The sequence below is a fragment of the Rhinoderma darwinii genome, chromosome 4 (genome assembly GCF_050947455.1).
Source record: "Rhinoderma darwinii isolate aRhiDar2 chromosome 4, aRhiDar2.hap1, whole genome shotgun sequence".
In the NCBI taxonomy this organism is placed as follows: domain Eukaryota; kingdom Metazoa; phylum Chordata; class Amphibia; order Anura; family Rhinodermatidae; genus Rhinoderma; species Rhinoderma darwinii.
In genome coordinates this window covers 59,934,643-59,962,308 of record NC_134690.1, presented here as the reverse complement: position 1 = coordinate 59,962,308, position 27,666 = coordinate 59,934,643, and positions in this window count along the sequence as shown.

The window sequence follows — 27,666 nt, the reverse complement described above, 5'->3', positions numbered from 1 at the left end:
TTTTACGGCCGTTTTTGGAGCAATTTTTTTATTGAGTCAATGAAAAATGGCTCCAAAAACGGCTCAAGAAGTGACATGCACTTCTTTTTACAGGGTGTCTTTTTATGCGCCGTTTTTTGAAAATGAGGTGTAAAGAAAAAACGCCTCGTTGGAATAGAACGCCGTATTTCCCATTAAAATCAATGGGCAGATGTTTGTAGGTGTTCTGCTTCAGATTTTTCACATATTTGGTATCGCCGCATCCGTAACGACCCGAACTATAAAGTTATTACATCATTTAACCCGCACGGTGAACGTCGTAAAAAATATAATAAAATACAATGCAAAAATTGCTGTTTTCTTTGAATCCTGCCTTAAAAAAATGTTATAAAAAGTGATCAAAAAGTCGCATCCACTCCAAAATGGTACCAATAAAAACTACAAGTTGTCCCGCAAAAGCCCTCATACAACTGCATTGGCGGAAAAATAAAAAAGTTATGGCTCTTCAAATATGGAGACACAAAAACAAATAATTTTGAAAAAAAAGTGTTTTTACTGTGTAAAAGTAGTAAAACATACAAAATCTATATAAATTAAAGTTATTGTGTTATTTATACCATACGGTAAATGGTGTAAATTTATCACGCAAAAAAAGTGTGGCAAAATTGCACGTTTTTTTCTATTGCCCAGAAAAAAAAAGTTTATAAAAGTTAATCAATAAATTCTATGTACCCAAAAATGGTGCTATTAAAAATTACAACTTGTCCCGCAATAAACAAGACCTTATACAGCAATGTCGACGCAAAAATAAAAAAGTTATAGCTCTTTGAATGAGACGATGGAAAAACGTAAAGGGGTTAAAACTGCTTGTGTGATCCTGTCCATAAAGGGTTATTCACAGAATATACCATAAATGTCTGACAGATGTGGGTCCCCCGTCCCCTGTTTTGCCTGGTTAAGAAGCTGCTGGCTGCCAATTACAGGCGGAACGGGGTAGGGTGACCCCCGTTCTTGATATAGATGTGGGTCCCAGAGCTAGCATTTATTTATGTGTGCGGCGCTATCTAAAGCGGGGATGAGTGTGACGCTATCTACAGGGGCTGTGTGTGGCACTATCTACAGGGGGCACTGTGTATGGGGTGCTTTACTTTACAGTGTTTGGCACAATTATATTCAGGGGCACAGTGTTTGGTAATATTTTGTTCAGGGGCGCTGTGTATGGTGCTATTATATTTAGGGGCACAGTGTGTGGCACCATGAGAATTTTATCTTCGTCTATAGGTGCGGAAAGATTGGAAAAGCGAGGAGCCGAAGACATATGAGGGGCAAATTCTGCAGAAATGGGTCATGGCCGGGAGAAATCGTCATGAGGTTTGGACCAGATGGAGAAGAAAAGAGGGGAAAAAAAACAGATATGCCATAAATGTCTGAGTTGCGTATAACCCTTTAAGATGATGTGGTTAGATAACATATGATCAGAACACTAGCTTACCTAACATTTATGTATGTACTGGACGTGTTGCCGATCCTCCCCTTCAAAATTGTTAAAAAATATAGATAAAATGCTTACCTGAAGTCCCATGCTTCAGTAATCTGAACCGGCAGGATCTATCCCCCTGGGGTGTTGGGTCAGGAAGTGCTGTTAGCATGTAAACAATAAATGTCACCAGCTCTTCTACAATGTCGTGAGTGACACAGTTGTCTCCCATAGGAGCGTGGAAATCACTGTGTCACCTGCCGGCTGCAGTGTCTGTTGCTAGGCAACGACCCAAACGTTTTCAGACGCTACGTAGCAAACAGCAGGCATAAACAAAGATTCATTAGGGAGAATGATAATATCCTAAATAAAAAGCACGATACAAAATTCACACATTTTTATATACAGGAGTTCCTTTTAAGAATTAAATGATTTTAGCGTACATATATAACAGACCTGAGTTTGTCAAAAGTAGCAGTAATTGTAATTTAGCACAGCTCATTGCAATGTCTATAGTTGTTAAATTGTGTTTTACATATGTAGGACTACAGACTGAATTAAGAGATAAATATATAGTGTAGCCCCATGTAGTATATATAATGACACTTTGCACTCTGCTAAACCTTTGCCAGCGGATGTTCATATATTGTTTCACAGATACTTTAGAAAGTAAGAAAAGATATTCAAATAGAATATCAGGTCAATTGCTAATGGGCTTGAAAAGTGACAACCACTTTCCTGAGCCGGAAATATGGCATGAGTTGTTGTCAATTCCCTGCCCCCCTCTGTTTGGTGACTCAAAGCACAGTACTCAACAACACAAGAAATGTAAAATCTGCCGTCCATTGCGAAAATGGGAGTCACGTTGAGAATACAAAAATATATTCGAACAAAATCTCTGTTTTAGGCCATATCCACACAAACAAGTGCAAACTCACATGTGAAAAACAGCCGTTTTTCACATCCGAGTCGCACGCATGCGGGACCCGTTTTCACGGATCTCCATTGACTTGAGTATTATATTGAGGGATCCATGAAAACAGATGAAAATAGGACATGTTCTATTCTTCAACGGACCCTTCACACGGTCCGTTAAACCAACGGCCGTGTGAACGGCCCCATTGAAATACATGTGTCCGTGTGACGGCCGTTGTTTTAATGGCCGTCACACGGACGTATACTATGGTCGTCTGAATTCGGCCTTATATTAATTGTACCATTTGATATGTCCTTTAACAATCTGACCTTTTATAAATCCATGCACTGCAGCCTGATTCCAAATATTCTCAAACTGGCTGGAATCTAAAGTGAAGGTTCGCTTAAAGAGAGAAAAATACACAATGGCGCAGACATAGGGCATTATCCCACGTTTGAAATTGTCAAGAATAAGAGACTATTGAATAGTGCTCACCTGGTGATGTCGTGCTAGGAGCACGACATCCTTGTAGACATATTCTAGGGAATGTAGAGGTCCAGGAAACTGCAAGCCGCGGATTCGTCCGGATGCAAAACTTCGTCCGGTTACAGTACGGGAAAAAAGTTGTATAAGTATATTCCTAGGAAGTTATACCTAAAAAGAAACCTTGGTGCGGCGCTGTTCCCTACTCATGAACATCCTTTGAGTGGTACCCAGTTATGAATAATTATTCATTACTGGGTACCACTCAAAGGATTTTAAGCGCCAAAGTGACACTTAAAAAGTGGTAAAATAAATATCAATAAAGTATTTTCATTTTTTTCGTTTAAAAAACATATTAAAAGAGATTATGAATAAGTATTAAAAAACTAAAAACTACGCACATTTTGTAATTCTGCATCCATAATGACCCAAACTATAAAATTATCATGTTAATTATCCTGTACCTTAAACGTCGTAAAAAACAAACAAACTCTGAAACTCCAGAATTGATGTTTTTGTTTATCCCGCCTAGAATAAAATGGAATGAAAAGTGATTGAAAAATCGCATGTACACCACGGTGGCCGCGCATGCGTAATGACATCCTCTGCGTCCTGAGAAGAGGATGTCATCTACTCGTGAACGCGCATCTCGGCGCATGCGCAGGAGATGCAGTGGAAGGCACTCATCGCGAGGATAAGTCTGCGCTCCGCTAAAGGTAAGTATATGTGTGTGTGTGTGTGTGTGTGTGTTTGTGTATATCTGTGTGTTTGTGTATATGTGTGTGTGTGTTTGTGTGTGTGTTTGTGTATATATGGGTGTGTTTGTGTACATGTTTGTGTATATGTGTGTGTGTGTTTATGTGTGTGTGTGTATATATGGGTGTATTTGTGTGTATGTGTATATTTTAGTGTGTGTGTTTGTGTATATCTGTGTGTGTGTGTGTTTGTGTATATGTGTTTGTGTGTGTGTGTGTGTGTGTGTGTGTGTGTGTATATGTGGGTGTGTTTGTGTATATGTTTGTGTGTATATGTTTGTATGTGTGTGTGTGTTTTTGTATATGTGTGTGTTTGTGTATGTGTTTGTGTATATATGGGTGGGTTTGTGTACATATGTTTGTGTGTATATGTGTATATGTTTGTGTGTATATGTGTGTGTGTTTTTTTGGTGTGTTTATGTGTGTGTTTGTGTATATATGGTTGTGTTTGTGTATATGTGTGTGTGTTTGTGTATATATGTGTGTGTTTGTGTATATATGGGTGTGTTTGTTTATATATGGGTGTGTTTGTGTATATGTTTGTGTGTGTTTGTATATGTGTGTGTTTATGTATGTGTGTTTGTGTGTATATGTGTGTGTTTGTGTGTTTATGTGTGTGTGTTTGTGTATATATGGGTGTGTTTGTGCATATGTGTATATGTTTGTGTGTATATGTTTGTGTGTTTTTGTATATGTTTGTGTATGTGTGTGTGTGTGTGTTTGTGTATATATGGGTGTGTGTGTGTGTGCATATGTGTATACGTGTGTGTGTGTTTTTGTATATGTGTGTGTTTGTGTATATGTGTGTGTTTGTGTATATATGGGTGTGTTTGTGTATATGTTTGTGTGTATATGGTTGTGTGTGTTTTTGTATATATGTGTGTGTTTGTGTATGTGTATATATGGGTGTGTGTATATGTTTGTGTGTATATGTGTGTTTTTTGTGTTTATGTGTGTGTTTGTTTATATATGGGTGTGTTTGTGCATGTTTATATGTTTGTGTGTATATGTTTGTGTGTGTTTTTGTATATGTGTGTGTTTGTGTGTATGTGTGTGTGTGTTTGTGTATATATGGGTGTGTTTGTGTATATGTGGGTGTGTTTGTGTGTATATGTTTGTGTATGTGTTTGTGTGTTTATGTGTTTGTGTATATGTTTGTGTGTATATGTGTGTGTTTGTTTGTGTGTATGTGTTTGTGTGTTTATGTGTGTGTTTGTGTAATATATGGGTGTGTGTTTATATGTGTTTGTGTATATGTTTGTGTGTGGTTGTTTGTGTGTGTGTAGGTGAGTATAAGTATTGGTATTGTTCACATTGATAACTTTTTTTTTCTGTTGTTGCAGATTTTGATGTACCGATTGGACTACATCTTCGATTCGTTGGACTACTGCGTAGATCTACGTTTTTTGCAAATTTTAATAAAATGGTTAACGAGGGTTTTGTTGGGGATTTCTTATTTCAATAAAAAAAAATTGTATTTGTGTTTTTTTTTCAAACTTTATTAGTGCCTAGATAATGGCAGTTGGCTGATTGACAGCGTCCATTATTAAGGCGGTACTTAGTGTTAGCCGGTGCAGAGGCTAGCACTAACCACCCATTATTACCCCGGTACCCACCACCACCAGGGGTGCCGGAAAGAGCTTGGTACGATCCAGTACCCGACCATCTGTTGTGATGGTCGGGCACTGGGGCGGCCGCAGGCTGGTATTACGAGGCTGGGAAGGGCCAAAAACAGTGGACCTTCCCACCCTTGTAATGTTAGGCAGCTGCTGCTGTGTTGTATCGGGCTGGTTATAAAAATGGGGGGGACCCCCACGTCGTTATTTTTTTAAAATGTAACAATAGACGTTGGGTCCCCCACATTTTTAATAACCAGCCATATACAAGGCCACAGCAGCCTGGCATTACACGGGTTGGAGGGGCCACTGGTTTAGTACATTCCCAGGCTAATAACACTGTGTTGTTTGTGGCGGGTTATGATAAATTGGGTGGAACCCCATGTCTTTTTAATAAAAATAATAAATAAATAATTTAAAAAAATGACGTGGGGTCCCCCCCACTTTTATAACCAGCTAGATACAACAGAGCAGCAGCAGCCTAGCATTACAAGGGTGGGAAGGTCCACTGTTTTTGGCCCTTCCCAGCCTCATAATACCAGCCTGCGGCCGCCCCAGAGCCCAACCATCACAACAGATGGTCGGGTACTGGATCGTACCTGGCTCTTCCAGGCACCCCTGGTGGTGGTGGGTACCAGGGTAATAATGGTGGTTAGTGTTAGCCTCTGCACCGGCTAACACTAAGCCTCCCCTTAGTAATGGACGTTGTCACTCAGACCGCGGCCATTACTAAAGTGGTAGTAATAAAACTTGAAAAGAAAAGACAAAAGATATAGATAAAATATTTTATTGAAATAAAGCACCCCCAACACAACCCTCATTAACCATTTTATTGTAGAAAAAAAAACGTCATCTACGTAGTCCTCGAAACCGACGTAGTCCAAACACCAAACCTGTAAAAAAATATATATATAAAAAAAAAGAAATAAAACATGTCGTAGGCTTAGTTTCAGTTTCATGTGTGATACTGACTGTTATATACCATGTATAGAAGCCTGCCGCCAAGTTGACTTAGATACAGGGCGCCAGCAGACAGTATCATACATGGCCATACAGACATATATACAAACATACATACAAGCATGCACATATATACATGCAAACATACATACATGCAAACATACATACATGCAAACATACATACATACATACATGCAAACATACATACTAACATACACATATATACATACATGACAACATACATGCATGACAACATACATGCATACATACATTACATACATACAAACATACATGCACACATATACATACATGCCAACATACATACATGCAAACATACATGCACATATACACATACATACATGACAACATACATACATACATACATGCACATATACACATACATGACAACACACATACATACATACATACATGCCAACATACATGCAAACATACATACATGCACATATACACATACATACATGACAACATACAAACATACATACATATAAACATACATACTAACATGCACATATATACTAACATGCACATATATACATACATGCCAACATACATACATGCCAACATACATACATACATACACATATACATACATACATACATACATGACAACATACATACATGGCAACATGCATACATACATAACAACATACATACTTGACAACATACATACAAACATACATGCACATATACACATACATACATGCAAACATACATACATGCAAACATACATACATGCAAACATACATACATACTAACATGCACATATATACTAACATGCACATATATACATGCCAACATACATACATACATACATGCACATATATACATGACAACATACATACATGCAAACATACATACATGCACATATACAAATAAATACATACATACATACATACACATACATACATACATACATACATACATACACTACCGTTCAAAAGTTTAGGGTCACTTAGAAATTTCCTTATTTTTTAAAGAAAAGCACAGTTTTTTTCAATGAAGATAACATTAAATTAATCATAAATACACTCTATGCATTCCTAATGTGCTAAATGACTGTTCTAGCTGCATACGTCTGGTTTTTAATGCAATATCTGCATAGGTGTATAGAGGCCCATTTCCAGCAACCATCTCTCCAGTGTTCTAATGGTACATTGTGTTTGCTAACTGTGTTAGAAGGCTAATGGATGATTAGAAAAAACTTGAAAACCCTTATGCAATTATGTTACCACCACTGTAAACAGTTTTGCTGTTTAGAGGAGCTATAAAACTGGCCTTTCTTTGAGCTAGTTGAGAATTTGGAGCATTACATTTGTGGGTTTGATTAAACTCTCAAAATGGCTAGAAAAAGAGAGCTTTCATGTGAAACTCGACAGTATATTCTTGTTCTTAGAAATGAAGGCTATTCCATGCGAGAAATTGCCAAGAAACTGAAGATTTCCTACAACGGTGTGTACTACTCCCTTCAGAGGACAGCACAAACAGGCTCTAACCAGAGTAGAAAGAGAAGTGGGAGGCCCCGCTGCAAAACTGAGCAACAAGACAAGTACATTAGAGTCTCTAGTTTGAGAAATAGACGCCTCACAGGTCCTCAACTGGCAGCTTCATGAAATAGTACCCGCAAAACGCCAGGGTCAACGTCGACAGTGAAGAGGCGACTCCGGGATGCTGGCCTTCAGGGCAGAGTGGCAAAGAAAAAGCCATATCTGAGACTGGCTAATAAAAGGAAAAGATTAATATGGGCAAAAGCACATAGACATTGGACAGAGGAAGATTGGAATAAAGTGTTATGGACAGACGAATCGAAGTTTGAGGTGTTTGGATCACACAGAAGAACATTTGTGAGACGCAGAACAACTGAAAAGATGCTGGAAGAGTGCCTGACGCCATCTGTCAAGCATGGTGGAGGTAATGTGATGGTCTGGGGTTGCTTTGGTGCTGGTAAAGTAGGAGATTTGTACAAGGTAAAAGGGATTTTGAATAAGGAAGGCTATCACTCCATTTTGCAACGCCCTGCCATACCCTGTGGACAGCGCTTGATTGGAGCCAATTTCATCTTACAACAGGACAATGACCCAAAGCACACCTCCAAATTATGCAAGAACTATTTAGGGAAGAAGAAGGCAGCTGGTATTCTATCCGTAATGGAGTGGCCAGCGCAGTCACCAGATCTCAACCCCATAGAGCTGTTGTGGGAGCAGCTTGACTGTATGGTACGCAAGAAGTGCCCATCAAGCCAATCCAACTTGTGGGAGGGCCTTCTGGAAGCATGGGGTCAAATTTCTCCCGATTACCTCAGCAAATTAACAGCTAGAATGCCAAAGGTCTGCAATGCTGTAATTGCTGTAAATGGAGCATTCTTTGACGAAAGCAAAGTTTGAAGGAGAAAATTATTATTTGAAATAAAAATCATTATTTCTAACCTTGTCAATGTCTTGACTATATTTTCTATTCATTTTGCAACTCATTTGATAAATATAAGTGTGAGATTTCATGGAAAACACAAAATTGTCTGGGTGACCCCAAACTTTTGAACGGTAGTGTACATACATACATACATACATACATACATTCACATATACAAATACATACATAAATAAACTCACCTAAGACGTTCCCACCAAGATCTGAACGGTCCCGTCACTTTTCTTCTTACTGCTCCCATTCACAATAACAGAGCGGTGGGCGCAGATGACATAATCACGTGTGCCTGATATGATTACGTCATCTGCGCCACAACGCATTGTTACTATAAATGCGAGCGGCGCCCAGAAGAAGGAAGATGGCAAGTGACGGGACCTTTCAGAGCTCCGTAGGAATATATTTTTTGTTGTTCGCCGGGTGCTGATGCAGCACCGGTGCGGCGGGTACAAAAATTACATGTAGTGACAGGGTGGGGGGGAGAGAAGTTGTTTGCCGAAACGGGGTGAATGTAGTGTAGTGTAGTTGACATCCACAGTAAGTTCGTCTCAATCGGGCTTACCATGCCAGCTTGAGACGAACATTCTCCCGATGTTGCTAGAACTACAGTATCTAGCAACGTCGGGAGCACGCACACTGCAGAGCAGAGCGGCTTGATTGACATCAAGCCGCTCACGCCCCTTTTTAGAAAAGATAACCAGCACTTGCTGAGTTATCAAGTGTAAAAAAAAGGTACTTAGGGAATGAATTTTTAAAACATTTTAACAGCAAATGTTTTAAAATTCATTTCCTGCTTAGAATGTCTAAAAAAAAAATTTTTAGTCAACTTGGGTATAACCCTTTAAGGCCAAAACTGGAAACAGCCTTAAAGGCTATGTACACCTTTGAAAACTTTTTAATACAAATGTGTATCAGTGTGATAATTACAAATTATTTTAACTTTTTGAGATACAGGTGCTTATTATTCTGTATACAGAGCAGCTGTATCTAGCACAGAAACTTGTATCCGTCAGGTCAGCGGGACTGAAGGGTTCAGTGAAAGCGGGTCCTGCGTGTCTCTGACACATACGTTCGAGCTGTTAGCGAACACATCTAAGTTCATAACTTAGATGGGATAGATAACAGGTGGATCCTGTGTGTCAGAGACATGCAGGACCCAATTTCCCTGAACCCGTCAGTCCTACGCAAGATACAGCTGCTCTGTATACAGGATACAAAGCAGCTGTATCTCAAAAATTAAAAAGTAATTTTTAAGAAAAAGTAATTAGAAAGTTGCACCAATCACACTGATACACATTTTTCTTAAAAATAAAAAAAATTCAAGGTGTACATAGCCTTTAAAGGGGTTTTCCAATATTATTTTTTTTAATCACTGCAACACTTCTCAATTTATCTATTAATGCCCCCTAAATATCATTATCTACATTTTTCTTTTTTAACCCCTTCCCTCTTTGGCCACTTTTGACCTTCCTGACAGAGCCTCATTTTTCAAATCTGACATGTTTCACTTTATGTGGTAATAACTCCTGAATGCTTTTACCTATCCAAGCGATTCTGAGATTGTTTTCTCGTGACACATTGGACTTTATGTTACTGGCAAAATTTGCCCGATACATTCAGTATTTAATTGTGAAAAACACCAAAATTTAGCGAAAAATTGCAAAAATTAGCATTTTTCTCAATTTAAATGTATCTGCTTGTAAGACAGGCAGTTATAACACACAAAAATGTTGCTAACTAACATCCCCCATATGTCTACTTTATATTGGCATCGTATTTTGATCATCATTTTATTTTTCTAGGACGTTACAAGGCTTAGAACTTTAGCAGCAATTTCTCACATTTTCAAGAAAATGTCAAAATGCTATTTTTACAGGGGCCAGTTTAGTTGTGAAGTGGCTTTGAGGTCCTTAGATATTAGAAACCCCCAATAAGTCACCCCATTTTAAAAACTGCACCCATCAAAGTATTCAAAACAGCATTTAGAAAGTTTCTTAACCCTTTAGACGTTGCGCAGGAATTAAGGCAAAGTAGAGGTGAAATTTACAATGTTCATTATTTTTTTCCAGAAATTCATTTTGAATCCATTTTTTTTGTACCACGGAATGTTTTACACAAGAAATGCAACTCAATATTTATTGCCCAGGTTCTGCAGTTTTAGGAAATATCCCACATATGGCCCTAGTGCGCTAATGGACTGAAGCACCGGCCTCCGAAGCAAAGGAACACCTAGTGGATTTTGGGCCTCCTTTTTATTAGAATATATTTTAGGCACCATATCCGCTTTGAACAGGTCTAGTGGAACTAAAACAGTGGAAACCCCCCAAAAGTGACTCCATTTTGGAAACTACACCCCTCGAGGAATTTATCTAGGGGTATAGTGAGCATTTTGACCGGCCAGTTTTTTTGCAAAAATTTTTGGAACTAGGCCATGAAAATGAAAATCTACATTTTTTCAAATAAAATCTAGGTTTAGCTAATTTTTTTTCATTTCCAAAAGAACTAAAGTAGAAAAAGCACCACAACATTTGTAGAGCAATTTCTCCCGAGTAAAACAGTACCCCACATGTGGTAATAAACGATTGTTTGGACACACGGCAGGGCTTAGAATGGAAAGTGCGCCATTTGGCTCTTGGAGCTCAAATTTAGCAGGAATGGTTTGCGGAGGCCATGTCGCATTTGCAAAGCCCCTGAGGTGACAAAACAGTGGAAACCCCTAACAAGTGACCCCATTTTGGAAACTATACTCCTCGAGGAATTTATCTAGGGGTGTAGCAAGCATTTTGACCGGCCAGTTTTTTTGCAAAAATTTTTGGAACTAGGTCATGAAAATGAAAATCTAAATTTTTTCAAATAAAATGTAGGTTTAGCTAATTTTTTTTCATTTCCAAGAGAACTAAAGTAGAAAAATCACAACAACATTTGTAGAGCAATTTCTCCCGAGTAAAACAATACCCCACATGTGGTAATAAACGGCTGTTTGGACACACGGCAGGGCTTAGAAGGGAAAGAGCGCCATTTGGCTCTTGGAGCTCAAATTTAGCAGGAATGGTTTGCGGAGGCCATGTCACATTTGCAAAGCCCCTGAGGGGACAAAACAGTGGAAACCCCCAACAAGTGACCCCATTTTGGAAACTATACCCCTTGTGGAAATTATCTAGGGGTATAGTGAGCATTTTGACCCCACAGGTTTTTTGAAGAAATTATTGCAAGTAGGCTGTGAAAATGAAAATCTAAATTTTTTCAAATAAAATGTAGGTTTAGCTAATTTTTTTTCATTTCCACAAGGACTAAAGGAGAAAAAGCACCATAAAATTTGTAAAGACATTTCTCCCGAGTAAAACAATACCCCACATGTGGTAATAAACGGCTGTTTGGACACACAGCGAGGCTGAGAAGGGAAAGAGCGCCATTTGGCTTTTGGAACTCAAATTTAGCAGGAATGGTTTGCGGAGGCCATGTCGCATTTGCAAAGCTCCTGAGGGGACAAAACAGTGGAAACCCCCAACAAGTGACCCCATTTTGGAAACTACACCCCATGAGGAAATTATCTAGGGGTGTAGCAAGCATTTTGACCAGCCAGTTTTTTTACAGAACTTATTGTAAGTAGGCCGTAAAAATGAAAATCTACATTTTTTCAAAGAAAATGTAGGTTTAGGTATTTTTTTTTCATTTCCACAAGGACTGAAGGAGAAAAAGCACCGCAACATTTGTAAAGCAACTTCTCCCGAGTAAAACAATACCCCACATGTGGTCACAAACATCTGTTTGGACACACGGTAGGGCTCAGAATGGAAGGAGCACCATTTGGATTTTGGAATGGTTTCTGGGTGTCATGTCATATTTGCTGAGCCCCTGTAGTACTAGTACAGTGGAAACACCCCAAAAGTGACTCCATTTGGGAAACTGCACCCCCTGAGGAATCATCTAGGGGTATAGTGAACATTTTGATCCCAAAGGTTTTTTGCTGAATTAATTAGAATTAAGCCATGAAAATGAAAAATAATTTTTTTTTCAAACAAGATGTCGTTTTAGATACACATTTTTCATTTTTGCAAGGAATAGAGAAGAAAAAGCACCCCAACATTTGTAAAGTAATTTCTCCCGAGTACAGTAACGCCCCATATGTGGTTATAATCGGCTGTTTACGTATACGGGAGCATTCAGAAGAAAAGGAGCGGTATTTATCTTTTGGAGCGTAGATTTTGCTGGAATGGTTTGCGGACGCCATGTTGCATTTGCAAAACCACTGATGTACCAAACAAAAGTGACCCCGTTTTAGAAACTACACCCCTAAAGGCATTTATCAAGGGATGTAGTGAGAATTTAGACTCCACAGGTGTTTTTCAGAAATGAATACGCAGTGGATTGTGCAAAGTGAAAATTGCAATTTCTCCACTGATCTGCCCATTCACCGCACAAGATGTTGTGCCCCTAGAGAATCTTACCCCATAAAATTGTTAAGCGGGTTCTCCCGGGTATGGTAATGCCTTACTTGTGGCCATAAATTGCTGTTTGGGCACACTGTAGGGCTAAGAAGGGAAAGACCGCCATTTTGAGCATGGATTTTGCTTGGTAATAGTTCTGTTTGGGGTTTTGCTGGTATTTCCGTTTATAATGTGGTGGCATATGTAATCTGTGTGGAGTATATCAGGGGTATATGTAATCTGTGCGGAGTCCATCAGGGTACAATAAGAGGGTATAATAATGGGGTAAATAATACAATTATCCATAGATGTGTGTTACGCTGTGAAGCGATCCGTTATGCACAGGCCGGTGTCACACTGATAAACGGTTTTCTTTCTTATCCCCCTTCTGTAACGCTCTGCACCTTTTGGGGACTTTTTCTCCTTCGTAGTTTGGGAAATATTACTGGGAAAGTTTTGCACTGGTATAATACGGGCACCCTCGCTTCCAGCGGATGTCCCTTCCCTTTCCTAGTTCCTAAATCCTGGGGCCCTGAAACTGAAGGAATGTTCCCCTCAGGCCTGCGCATTGAGATGTGCGAGACGGGCTGTATATTTTATTGGTACCAGTTTTAGAACACATACGACTTTTTGATCACTTTTTATTTCATTTTTTGGTAAAGGAAATGACCAAAAACAAGCAATTCTGGAATAGTTTTTTATTGTTTTTTTTATCGGCATCCACAGTGTGCCCTAAATTACATGTTAGCTTTATTCTGCGGGTCGATACGATTACGGCGATACCAAATTTATATAGTTTTTTTTATGTATTGCGGCTTTTGCACAATAAAATCACTTTTTTTATAAAATCATTTGTTTTCTGTGTCGACATTCTAAGACCCATAACTTTATTATTTTTGCGTGCACAAAGCGGTGTCAGGGATTATTTTTTGCGGGACGGATTGTCGTTTTTTATTAGTACTATTTTGGAGTAAATGTGACTTTTTGATCACTTTTTATAGCATTTTTTGGAAGGAGATGTGACCTAAAAACAAAGATTCTGGCGTTGTTTTTCATGTTTTTTTTTTACGGCGTTCACCATGCGGGATAAATTACATAATTGTTTTGTAGTTTGGGTCGTTACGTACGCGGCGATACCAAATTTATATAGTTTTTTTTATGTATTGCGGCTTTTGCACAATAAAATCACTTTTTTTATAAAATCATTTGTTTTCTGTCTCGCCATATTCTAAGACCCAGAACTTTTTTATTTTTGCGTGCACGAAACGGTGTCAGGGATTATTTTTTGCGGGACGGATTGTCATTTTTTATTAGTACTATTTTGGAGTAAATGTGACTTTTTGATCACTTTTTATAGCATTTTTTGGAAGGAGACGTGACCTAAAAACAAAGATTCTGGTGCTGTTTTTCATGGTTTTTTTTTACCGCGTTCACCGTGCGGGATAAATTACATAATAGTTTTGTAGTTTGGGTCGTTACGGACGCGGCGATACCAATTATGTATAGTTTTTTTGATTTTTACGGTTTTTCCCATAATAAAAGGCTTACTATGGGAAAAAAGTCAGTTTAGCTTTATTTTTATTTGAAATGTGTGTGTTTTTATTGTTTTACCACATTTTTATTAACTTTTTTTTACTTTTTTTACTTGTCCCACTAGGGGACATGAGGGCCTGATGCCCCGATCGCTACTCTAATACACTGCACTACATACGTAGTGCAGTGTATTAGCGCTGTCAGTTATTCACTGACAGCAAGCCTATGAGGACACGCCGCAGGCGGGTCCTCATCGGCTCCCGTACAAGGCAGACTCGGACGCCATTTTCTGGCGTCCGATTGCCACAGCAACCCAGCGATTGCATCACTGGGTTGCCGATCGGGTGAAAACCTATTGAGCGCAGCATCTGAGGGGTTAATCTGCCGGATCGGAGAATAGCTCCGGTCCTGGCAGTTACAGGAGGGTGCCAGCTGTATAATACAGCTGTCACCCCGCGGTGATGGTGCCGGCCCTGCTCCTGAGCCCGCACCATCACTGCGCCGTATATATACGGCGCTTTGCGGGAAGCACCTCCCGACAGCGCCGTATATATACGGCGGATGTCGGGAAGGGGTTAATTTACCATTATTCTCTTTTGTTTACATTGAAAGGTTTGTTTACCTCTGTGTGTTCGATGTCTTGCTCTACAGTTCCCGGTATGCACCGCTTGTGACCTAGCATTCAATGGGCCGGCAGCAGGGACACATCACACCAACTACACCCAGCTATAAACAATCTCCGTTGCATTTTTACTTCTCTCATTAGTTCAGTGAGATCTAACTATAATCCTTCAACATATGAGTGCTGTACCAAACAACAATCTTTTACATAATGGTAAAAAATGGTAAAAAAAAAAAAACTTAATATGACCCCAGAGCCGGAGTCCCAAAGCAGAGCAGAACGCTAGTATAGGCTCTGCTCTGGGACTCTGTGGAATCCCCTGACATCACTGCCCATATATGGACAGTGTTGTCAGGGTCTCCCTAGAGCCAATGTAACGGCTGCCGCGCTGTTCCCCTGCCTTCCCAACGGCCTCTGCTCCGGTTCCTGCGCCCTCCATTGCCGCATGCTCATCCCGAGCTCCACTTACCCGATCCGGACGCTTTTCTGGCCCTGGGCGGCATCAGGTAAGTGCATCCCTTACCTCCCTCCGCGGCCGTCATCCTTGATGTGCGGCAGCAGTCACTAGAGGGCGCACGCACTAACTCGTCCTTTATTTAAGGGCCAGCGTGCGCCTTAATTCAAAAGACTTCCTATTTAAGGATCCTCCTTCCTCTCTTCCATGCTTGTTCAACCAAGTTTCCCGTGAGTTTCCCTGTACCCTGGTTCTCTGTTTATTTCCCATCTGCCTTGTCTGGATTTCCCATTGTTGACCTCTGCCTGAACTTGACTATCCTTGCCTGCCACCTGCCTTTACCTATTGCTATCCATACCCGTTACGACGCCTGCCTTGACCTATTGCTTCCATACCCGTTATGACGTCTGCTGCCTGTCCTGACTTTTTCCTTACCATCCGACCAACTCTACCCGCTGTGCCAAGCGTTGCCCTGGGTTCCAAGCACCATCTCCCAGACGACACAGAGGATCCACAAACAAACTGGTGAGAACCGTTACAGCCGGACTCCCGGGCAGAGCGCTAGTATAGGCTCTGCTCCGGGACTCTGTGGAACCTCCTGCCATCACTGTCCTTATATGGACAGTGTGTGAAATCCCCTGACATCACTGTCCATATATGGACATTGTTGTCAGGGTCTTCCCCAGAGCTGAGTCTCGGGCAGAGAATTAGTATAGGCTCTGCTCCGGGACTCTGAGGAATCCCCTAACCCCAGCGCCGGAGTCCTTGTGAGAGCGCTACTAGCAACTGGCTCCTGACATCCGATTCCTTCTGAGAGTTTCTGTCCCGCTGCTAGGGGGAGAAAATGATGCGCAGGCACTGTGATAGCGCAGGAGTGGGCATGCGTAATAAACACTGCTAGTGTAGAAACCACGCATGCTCAGAGACTAACAGTGTTTCTCTCCCCTTGCAGCAGACCGCAAACTATCAGAAGAAAGGAAGTATCCGCTTCACCACTTACCTCAGTGTAGAGTGACGTCAGGAATGACGTACTCGTACATTGAGCCAGCCAGAAAAAATAACTTAGATCATATATGGGCTAGCGCCGGAAGTAAGGTTTTTGCTATGGGAGACGCATCACGTGACCAGCGCTGGGTTTTAGAAGGTGAAATCAAAACGTAAGTATATTACAAGTTACATTATTTTTATATGTGCAGTGAAATAAAAATTTGTTAATTGCATCCGGAAAACCCCTTTAAGGGGTTAAAACAGTATAGTTGTCACTGAGCAAGATTATCGTACGTACTCTACAGGAGTGAATGCTGTATACATATCACTTGAGAAGCCATATATACTGTACATAATTCTTCCTCAAGACTTTGATGTACAACTAGTAGACTGGAAATACAAATTACTGTGGTTTTTGCTGCTGGAGAGGAGCAGTGAGTCTGTGCAGGATGTAGAAGTTTATAGATATAAATCTCAGTAGCAAATATTTACAGCTTGTATTTACAAGGAAAGCCATTGAAAGGAAACAGAATATTAATTATAGGGTAACTCATGCATAACACATAGCTATGATAATTCACAGATATATCAGCCATATACAGAAGCTGCAGTCAGGGCAACATTATACTAGTACCGTTACACACAGAGAATATTTTGAAGCCCTGCTGGCTGTGTTAATTCCATAAATCCACATAGTATATTTTCAAATAGTCACATGTTTATAGAAGGAGCAGTTTTTATTTTAGACCTTTACAAGAAAATCTAGAAAGATAATGCTTCCATTTTTTTTAAAATTAAAGGAATACTCCAGGCAAAACTGCTAAACTGTGCAGAGACTGAGGGGGTGGTGCATGACACAGGGATTCAAAGAACACCAAAGAGAGAATACATGTGTCATGCTCCGCCCCTTCAGGCCTGGTACCAAGCATTCTTGTTTTTTCAAGTCACTAATTCTCTAGTCTATTCCCTGATGAGCTCATATGATTTTTGACCAAAATTACTGTTTGGCTTTATATATTATTTATAAGTAATATTAGTAAGGGATTTTAAGGGAAAGCTTGGCAATTTTTGGGCCATCTATAACAGGGCAGTACAATCGTTAATAAATTTACAAAGCGTTAATATGTCACCTCTAAACGAAATAATCCAATTTTGATAATCTATCTGGGTAATGCAGTACACCTATTGAATTTGCAGCCAGCGGCCACCTCACAAGGCAAAATGGGGGTCCGCTAGATCCCCGTTCTCAATATAGGTGCGAGTCCCAGAATTGGGAACCACATCTATCAGATATTTATGGCATACACTATGGATATGCCATAAATGTTTTAGTTAGGAATAACCATTTATGGTATCTGTCCTTTTTACTAGAAAGAATAGTGCAGCATGCTCTACTGTCAGAAATAAACTGAGGGGAAAGAAGGAACACCAGTGTGAACAGAGGCTTATACAGTCCAAAATCCATAACTTTAACAAGCTTACAATCTAAATGGAATGGAAGGAGTGACACAATACGGTAGGTACACAGAGCTAATTTTGTCCAGGAAACCAGACCCTTGTGACAGATATAAAGTGCACGGTGATGCAACAAGGATAGCTTGTTGAGGACAGGATCAAATATAGATATTTGTGATCAGGTCAGGTTGTGTATAGGCTGTGGACTATGGTTATATCACATAGGCCTCATTGAAGTAATAAGTATTCAAGGCATGCTTGAAACTGAAAATATTAGGAGCAAGTCTGATGAGCTAGGGCAGTGAGTTCAACAAAATGGGTGCAGCACAGGAGAAGTTCTGCAGACGAGAGTGAGAAGATGTAATAAGGGAGGATGAGAGTCATGCCATAGGAAACTGGCTAAGTCAAGAGGACAAGTGGGTATTTCGATGGAGATGAAAACAGAATAGCTAAGTGTCTAGTTCATATGAGTTCACAAAATAAAGGATGAAACTTAAACTCATTCCTGAAATTCTTAAAATTACATTTTTCAAAATGACTGTATAGGGAGTTTTGTATACAGTACTCCAGAAAACAATAAATAACATTCTCTTCGGAACTAATACAATGTATTCAGAGGATCCCAATGTCAAGTAGATGTAGTTAAGCTCCAGTACTCTACTAGGGTTGGGTTCTTAATTTCTACCCACGTGGCAAAAGAGGGTTTTGTTTATCCAAGTGATAGCCCCATGCTGGTGTCTGACTATACATTTACAAGCAATCCCTCACACATCAGGGGACATACTGTAGTTTTCCACCATGCAGATACATCAAAGCTTAGGAAGCGGCTCCATTATCACAGGATTCCCATAGTTACCACCATTCTCACTAGTGAATGCTGCCAGAATTAAATGTAACCACCAACTGCTCTTCAGCCCAGTTGTAATAGGAGGTGATCACTGGCTGCCTGTGATCTGCTGACAGATGTAACAAGGGTTTATTTACACAAGGAATCAGTGAATGGTAATAAGAAAAAGGTTTCAAAAGAGAAAAACTACAGAAGGGAAAAGATACAAGAGGCCAATAGCCCAATATATATGGAGACAAAAGTACACCCATAGACATCAACAAAACGTAAAGTGAATGTCCCTCCTTGAACACCAGTTTATTTTTTTTATCTAAGTAGATCAAAAATTCTGTGCTGATTAATTTCTTAAAGTATCTTAATAGCCGTCAGATCTTCACTTTTCTGATACAGAGCTCCAAATCACCTACATAGTGGTAAATTATGAAATGATGGTTGCCTGTCGATGTTACTTGGTGGAGCTAAGTAGCTTACAGTAAACGTCTTATAGATTGAACTCAATAATAAAACGATATACAAAAAGCTCTTAAAGGGGTATTCCCATCTTAAATATTTATGGCATATCTACGGGATATACCATAAATGCCTGATAGATGTGGTTCCCACCTTATGGTACTCCCACCGTTCAGGAGTCCTATGACCACTGTCTGCCAATTCATACAATTCAAACAGAGAAGTCGATGGAGATATGGCCATGCTTGCATGTGACTCTCTCTGTTAAGGTCTATTTGAGTTATGAAAAGAGCCGAGCAAGCAAAAGTCACCTCTTCTTTGAATTCCATGGGAAAAATGGCTAGTGTGAATCTGCAAATGAGGACCCCATTCTCCCATACGTTAGGGTCCCAAAGGTGAGACCCGTGCCTACTAGGCATTTATGGCTTACAATGTGATGGGAATATGCCTTTAAGCCCCCCTAGTGGTAGCTCTAAGAAGGCATATTTTTATAATTTATCTCTATGCGGGCAATTTATTAAGACAGGTGTTTAATACGCCAGTCTTAATGGAAAAAAATGTTGGATAAAACTGTGTCACATTTATTAAGAGGCGAAAGTCGTGCACCACTGCAACCGGGCGCCATCCACCCATTTGGTATAAAAAAAAAAACACATACATTGTCGCCCCACTGCTCTTCATCCCCTGCGGCTCCCTCATCACTCCAGCACCGCTCGTACACCGCTCATCAGTGCTGCATCGCATATAACATCCTCGCGCTGCCCGCCGTCATTATGTTGTATGAGCCACGCAGGAATGCTGAGGGAGCCTGAGGGGAAAACAGAGGAGAGTATAAATTATTTTCTTTTCAATTCATTTTTTTTTCCATTTAAAATGTCCAATGAGGGGGCGGAGGGGTTCAAGGTAGGGGCCCAGCATTGGCCTCTACCTTGCTACGCCCCATAAAGTCAAATCTATCCATTATAGTTTACGCTAGTAAATTCTAATAAATTTGTTCGGCCTCCGTGGCCACGCCCCTTTACACAAAGACACGCCCTCTTCCCAAAAAAGCGGCGAGGATGGTGAAAAAAAAAAGGCAATTTGGGACCTTTCTACGTCAGAAAACTGGTGTAGAAAGGTTGATAAATTACGCCCTATGTCTTTTACAAGGGAATCGGAGCTTTGTATCAGAAAAAACAGAGTTTTGACCACTATAAAGATATATTAATATAAACAGTTGGTCTGTTGGTCCTTAAAAAGATATGGTGTTAAAAGGTGGACATTGAGTTTACGCATCTATATGCAAGTTCCCATTACAAAACCATGTCCTCACATCTCAGCAGCCATACATTGCATAACATACATGACAACTACACAGTAGAATGAGCAGCCACGTCCATAGGCCTACATTGCGTCCCTATATGTGATACCCAATTTGGTCATGAATGATGTAACAGCTGCAAAAAGTTGCAGCTAACTGTAGCTTGCATAACATGATAATGATATATATTAGTTATGCTACCATAAGAACAAGTGCCACTGTTTAACCTGTACTGAAATCTATGGGTGGAAACACCCACATATCGAATCATCTGATCGTGTCATCAAGACAGAAGTCCCCTTTAAGAAGTCACCTCTGCTTTATTGCATTGTGTCTCTGTGATCGCCTCAACATCTTTGCCCATCAATAAATGATTCAAACATTCTGAACTCAATAAAGAAGGAGCAGATTTTCCAAATAAAATAAATCCAGCGCTACCGAATATTCATCTGACATATAACACAATTAAATACTAGGATAATGACCATTAGCAGGATTTGTACTGAATTATCATGATATGTACTATAAAAATACAATTCCCCTATTCCTGGCAAGTACCTGCACCAAATCATATGAGTTTCCAGGAAGGCGAATGCTGTGTGCTCCAGTAGAAGAAATTGGATTTGCTGAACTGACAGAACATCGCTGCTTCCTAATTTGACATTAGCATCAGCAATTATAGAATGACTGGTCAGGCGGCCGAAGCGGTGATTAATGCCAAGACCTGTATATTCCTACATGTGCTATACCTGTATATATTCTGCAGCTCTGTACAGTTATCTATATTAGGATGGACCCTCATAATAAATAGATACAGTATCAAGCCATGTGACATATATGAGGAGGCATGAGGTACTTTGTGCTTCATTCCTCATTCCATTCGTTTCAAAGAAATTACTCGGAAACCTTTAGTTCCACCAATTATTTTAATGATAATTTCGATCCATTAGGTTATTTATTAAAGTGGGGATTAAGCTAGTAGATATGTCATATATACCTTTTTGTACATATTTCTCCTTCCTTGGAGCATGGCCATGCAATTTTAATCTGCCTTTTTATTTATTTTTTCATTTTTATTTATTTTTTGCTCATTGCCCTTAAAGTGACATTTTTACATGAACCTCCATGCAACCGGTAGATTTGTGGGCATTCAGTGGCAAAAAATGTTTAGCGCCAAAAGTGTTCTGATAATAAATACATGCTTCTATTAAAGGGAACCTGTCAGGAGAATTTATGTCCCTAAACCGCCACCAACCTGTTATCCAGGACAGTAATGTCACAATTATGCCCTTCCATTTTCTGGCTGATGCAGCATAATGTAGTAAAAGGAATTTAAAAATATGTGCTTTATGCAAATGACCTGCAAAGAGTCATGGGGGTGGTGCCACTCCGCTGCAGAGTTCTGCTGGCCGGTCTTGATTGACCTCCATCACGCTGGGATATGTCATCCCAAGTCAGCTCCAGCGGCATCCGGCACATGCGTAGCGAAGGGAGGCGTGCTGGCCTCGGCTTCACCTGCATACGGCCTATGCACGGGATGCTGCTGGAGCTGGGTTGTGATGACTTATATAAGTGTGACTATGGTACTGTAGCAATATAGACAAGAATGTGGACATGCAGAAAGGGGAGAAAAAAAAATATTTGTAAATACTTTTATGCAGGAGGATAACCATGGAGTCTAACAGTTCTCTATAGTGTCCAAAGTGGCTGACATGTACAAGGTAACTGTAAGAAGAGCACCTCTGAAGCACAAATTGTTTCTTCATCAACAACAATATCCTGCAGACTAAAGCTGCCCATACACATTAAATGTATGTCGGCCGAACACGCTGATTTCGACGGAACCGGGAGACTATCTATTGTGTATGGTTATGTCCCATTTCCCAATGGCAGATGTTGAGGTTAAGGCTTGGGCATGTTGGATTTGAACAGGCCCTATCCTATGTCCTCACGGGAGATAAGTTTTCGCCAGAGGTGTCTGGCAGCGGTTTATTCCCCTCGCCCCATTGAGAACATATGCAAGCTTGGCCAAGTCAAGCGTGCATGGGTATGTGGGGAGAGAGGCAGGAGGAATAGCTGTCGGCCGAAAGGGTGTTCAGCCGACATCTATATAAGGACTATGGCCCCCTTAAAGCTGAGCATACACATTAGATGAAAGTCAGCTAAAATGGACGATTTCAACCATCATCGTTTAAAAATTGTATTGTTCCTGTCGATGACCTACAACGGATTGTACAGTGCCAATCTTAGTCTAATGTCGTGAGCCTAAGATTTTGATCCTAAGATTGACAGATCCTACGATGTTTTACGGGATCGGGTGGCAATTAATGTCTATGGTGTCTGGTTGACATTGCCATTACGTCTACAATCAGATGAATCCAGGATCTGACTAGATTTCAACCTGTCCTACCTGTCCCCCTCAAATTAAAATGGAGTCAGAGGTGTCTGACAACTGCTTATATCAGCTGTCCTATAAAAATAGCATGCATGGTCAGCAGGGCAGAAGATTCAAGTCAATGTGAGAGCTGAAAAGTATACCAACGGCTATCCAATGCCAGATAAAAAAAAAAAGAAAAGCATTCTTTAAAGCATGTAATGCTTTATTATTTGGGCAAAGAAGATTCACCAATGATAATGCTACAGTTTATTAACTGCAGTGAAAGTCACACATGCACGTGGCAAAGCTGCATGAAAGAAAACTGTATGTTGGCACACTAAGTCCACCAAAAAGACTGTAGAACTAATGCTTTTAGGCTATATTACAGCCCTACAATAGTAAGCAATGGAGCATGCCATGATTTTTTTTACATGAATTCATATGGAATCCGTGAAAAAAAAAAATTTATGTGTGCCTCCGTTTGAAATTGGATACACAGAGGTACAATATGAGCCCATAGTAGTCTATAGGTACCACATTACAGATCCGTACAACACGGCTCCGTAACATGGCTGTGTGAATGATGTTTTAAGGTAAATTCATACCTGACTTTCCTATTAATTCATAAAAAATATACATTTATGTTCCTCTAGTAAATACATTAGTGGTAGCAAATTACTTGAAACTTTGTATGTTCCTGTGGAAAAATAACCTTTGTTGAGTTGGGATTAATCTATTTGTTCATTGGTCACCTAAGCGGACCATGATGAGTAGATGAGTACATTTTTTTTTTAGATATATTCAATGGACAGGGCCAGGGTGTCACAACCATTGTTGGTGCCCAAGGCGCTGTCTTCAAAATGCACCACAGCACCTCCGGTCCCTGAAGATCAGCATGATCAACAATCTTTAATTTATTTGTCCCCTGTTAACCTGCCAACTCCTAGTGTTGTTATTTATACAGGGAAAAACTGCAGAACATTGGTTTTTTTCTAACCCATAAATTGTGCCCCCCGCCTCAATAGCACCCTAGACGATCGCCTTCTCCGCCTAACTCTCATTCAACCGGACAATATAAGTATATAAAATAATAATTGTAACAATGTAAACACTTGATCCCTGGATTACCAAATACCAGTGACAATGATCCAAGTTTTATAAAGATTTAGTGGCTCAATATTCGTCATGCCCAATCATTTAGGCTTTATAAATGAAAGGCCGTGTACACATGGAGCGGATACACTGCGTAAAAACACGTAGCGTATCTGCCCTGTGTGCCGCAGGGAATTCCGGGCAAAAAAGCGCACTAATCTGTGGTGCAGTTTTTCGGCCAGAATGTCTGCTGCAGGAAAACTGCTGCATTAACCGGCATGCTAGCAGGCCGGCCTCTTGGGATGACGTTTCATCTCAGGAGACCGCTGCAACCTGTGATTGGCTGCAGCGGCGGTCACACGGCATGAAGCGTCATCCCAGGAAGCCGGCTTGGAGGAAGAAAAACAGACTCCTAGGTAAGTATAGTGTTTTTTATTCAGATTTTCGTTTTTTTCAGCGGAATTGCTGCGAACCCGTCGCAAAAAACACAACTGCTATTTGTTGCGGGTTTTACCTCCCATTGAATTCAATGGGGAAAACCATCAACAAATAAGCAGCAATTACGCAAATACAAGTGACATGTTGTGGTATAAATTTCCTCACTGCAGGTCCATGTCTGAGTGTTTTTTCCGCTCAGTATTTACGCAGCGTGTGGATGAGATTTGTTACATTTCACCCACTTTGCTGCTCCTGTATTCTGCTGCGTTTTTTTCTATCCAATTCCGGACGGAAAAAACGCAGCAATTCCGGTACGTGTGGCTAACTGTTGTTTTAATTATTTGTTTTTTGGTGCATCACTATGTTAGCATTATAAATCAATGGCTACTGCTCATGTAACTTTTTTTTTGTCTTTTTTGTAAAATATCTTTATTTGTTTTAGGTTAAGTTCATGACTTCTTATGACCTTAATTTTTTGTTGCAATTTTTATTTTATTTTTTCTGGTAAATGAAGAAAAAGTTGGTAAAGTGCCAGAAAGGCTCTTTTCTATCTAATGAGATACTTTGGAAAGCAAATGAATTGCTAAACAAGTGCAGAGGAATTCTATTGTCATGCTTCTCATGTCTCATCCATCACCAACACAAGCACTGCAGGTGCCGCCTCAAGTGTTACAGAAATCCAAAACTTACAGCTATTGTTACTTTTGGGTTAAAAAAATGCTGTCCCCATCGTGCCTTACAGAGCAGTGAGGCACCACAATTGTTCTTTTTCTCTTTTGTTGTTTCTTTGTATTATGTTTCTTCCATTGCTTCGGTTTAAAGTTATGTTTGCTCCGCTCAATCAATTTCTGAAAAGATGAATCAAGTTTTAGTATGTTCACACGCTTAATAAAAAACGTCTGGAAATACGGAGCTGTTTTCAAGGGAAAACAGCTCCTGAATTTCAGACGTTTTCTGAGCAACCCGCGTTTTTTGCTGCGTTTTCATGGTGTTTTTTACGGCTGTTTTTGGAGCTGTTTTCAATAGAGTCTATGAAAAACGGCTCCAAAAATGTCCCAAGAAGTGTCCTGCACTTCCTTTGACGAGCCGTCATTTTACGCACCATCTTTTTACAGCGACGCGTAAAATAAAGGCTCGTGGGAACAGAACATCGTAAAACCCATTGCAGACAATGGGCAGATGTTTGTAGGGGTATTACGGGCGTTTTTTCAGGCGTAATTCGAGGCGTAAAATGCCCGAATTACGTCTGAAAATAGGCCGTGTGAACATACCCTTAGAGTAACCTTTTAGTAAGGAAAGGCTATAGAAGAAGTGATTTAATTACATATGGAGCAGTTCTTTCTAAAACTCTACAGTAAGAGGAGGAAAGGATTCTCTGTAAGTTAATAGGACCCAGGGTGAGATTAAGCCAACAGAACGCCAGGGGATCTTCCAATGGGCCAAGGTTCTGACTTAATAATGGGCCCCTAAAATAATACGGCCCTAAAGTTCCAGCAGAAGATAACCCCATTTGCAGGTTACTTTGCAGCCAATTACTTGCAAATGGGATCTAGTTTTTATGGATTGATTGACAAATAACCAATTAAATCTTATTTATATGTCCTCTGTGGGCAATGATAACAACAAAGATGGAGGGTGAAACATTTTCTCTGATGTGTCCAATTAACCACATTAAAAAATTCTGAATATTATAGTTAAATTCCATAACAAAAAAAAGCAAAAAAACAAATAAGCATGCTATTGTAGGTTTACTATAAATTTGTGATTTTTTTTAGAAACCAACATCCCCCCATATTTTACCCTATAGGCTGCTCCATAACCATTAGAACCATACCAGAAAAAATAGAGCACATAGCCAGAATTATATAAGAATATAACAATTTTATTACATAAATATAACATACATTTAAAAAACATGTAAATACAAGACTCTAGTGCAAACAATGTGGTATTGAAGAGCTCAACATAGAAGTTACTGAAAATGAAAATGTCATGATTTATAAAAAGACTGTACTTACTGACCGCAAGAAATATATATTCTAGACCACAATGGGTTCTGTCCTGATAGACCCTAATATCCTCTAGTATCCCATACACATTATAAACTAGTAGAAGCCTGATAGACCCTAATATCCTCTAGTGTCCCATATACATTATAAACATGTAGAAGTAGGGAAGAGGCAAAGGGAGGTATCAGTATCTGCAGTTGACAGTCAAAAAAACAGTCTTACCCATTACAGCAAAAGGGTATCCAACCCGGTGTTGGCTCTGCCACAAAAAAAAAAACAACGCACGTTTCGCTTTGAGTGCTTCCTCAGGGGGTCTGTGCTGCACATACCCCCTGAGGAAGCACTCAAAGCGAAACGTGAAGCACTCAAAGCGAAACGCGCGTTGGGGTTTTTTTGTGGCAGAGCCAACACCGGTTTGGATACCCTTTTGCTGTAATGGGTAAGGCTGTCAACTGCAGATACTGATACCTCCCTTTGCCTCTTCCCTGCTTCTACAAGTTTATAATGTATATGGGACACTAGAGGATATTAGGGTCTATCAGGCTTCTACTAGTTTATAATGTGTATGGGATACTAGAGGATATTAGGGTCTATCAGGACAGAACCCATTGTGGTCTAGAATATATATTTCTTGCGGTCAGTCAGTACAGTCTTTTTATAAATCATTACATTTTCATTTTCAGTAACTTCCATGTTGAGCTCTACAATACCACATTGTTTGCACTAGAGTCTTGTATTTACATGTTTTTTAAATGTATGTTATATTTATGTAATAAAGTTTTTATATTCTTATATAATTCTGGCTATATGCTCTATTTTTTCTGGTATGGTTCTAAATGTTATATCTCATAGCATATGTTTTTTAGTTACAGCTTAACATCTTACTACATGACCTATCATGGAATTTCCATAAAATGTAATTGTTTCCTTTTACATGCATAGAGAGTTTAAGGCGGGATTCACACGACCGGGTCGGGTCCGAGCCCGAGTGCCGGCCGGTAAAATCGGCCATTCTGCCCGGCCGGTTTGCATAAAGTTATGCATCCG